The sequence below is a fragment of the Euprymna scolopes genome, chromosome 34 (assembly GCF_053919585.1).
Source record: "Euprymna scolopes isolate OS-2025 chromosome 34, ASM5391958v1, whole genome shotgun sequence".
In the NCBI taxonomy this organism is placed as follows: Eukaryota; Metazoa; Mollusca; class Cephalopoda; order Sepiida; family Sepiolidae; genus Euprymna; species Euprymna scolopes.
This window is the reverse complement of record NC_136515.1, coordinates 61,716,648-61,717,605: the sequence shown is the minus strand read 5'-3', so window position 1 is coordinate 61,717,605 and position 958 is coordinate 61,716,648.

Genomic DNA, 958 nt, shown 5'->3' with positions numbered 1-958 from the left:
ATCTTGTACTTTGATCGATTGTTTAACAACGATCGACGGCAAAGAGTAAGGAGATGGCGGCAGAGGAAATGGAAGAAAGTCCCTCAAGAATCGGGTAATTTTCGGAAATGTGATTTATGATGGAAAAAAAAGGATCATTTCTGAATTTTTTGTCTCCACATAAACTAAATATATATGAAAAATGTAGAAGGCGGTACAATGCAGAGATAACGAAAAGACGCAAACTGAAGCTGGTGAAAATGTTTTATTAATGCTAATTACAAATACATGTGTACCCATTCATATATTTCGTGTGTACATTATATTTATATTTGACTCTGTTTACCTGGGTAAGCAGGTCTGATGCGATATACGTGTTATATGATATTTCGAGGAAGATCTCTTCGTCAGATATTTATTTGACTTCGGTTACAACGCGCGTTTGAGCCAAAGTTAAATAAATATCTGTCAGGTTCACTGACAGATGATTCGTGGGATCCGTATCCTCCTACTTTTGTATAGGCCCTTCCAACGGTCGGATATACGGCTGTAATTTCGGCAAAATATATTAATTTATTTCTCGAAGGAGGGTTTCGGCGTTGCGATTTTGTACGGTCACCCCCCAAAAAATTCCCCTTGTCGGTGATGTAAATAAAAAAAATATAAAGTCGATTAAGCGTTTCAACATCTGAAACTCGACTGAAACCGATTATTGCCGACCTCGCCCGATCCATGCTTGGCCAGAATTCTCCAGAATTCAGGTCAAATTATGCAAATGTGCCGCCGTTAGAATTCCCTCCCTGGTTCTTGCTTCCCGATCTGTACAGATATACAGATGTTAAAGTGTAATGAAAACAGGCTTTGTATTGCCTAGCTTCCTAGATAGTACGCCTAAAAGTGTTGGCAAAAGTAGGTCCTTACAGACAAGTTGCATAATGCCTTGTTCGGGATAAAAAGTACCAAGAACGCCATTATTATT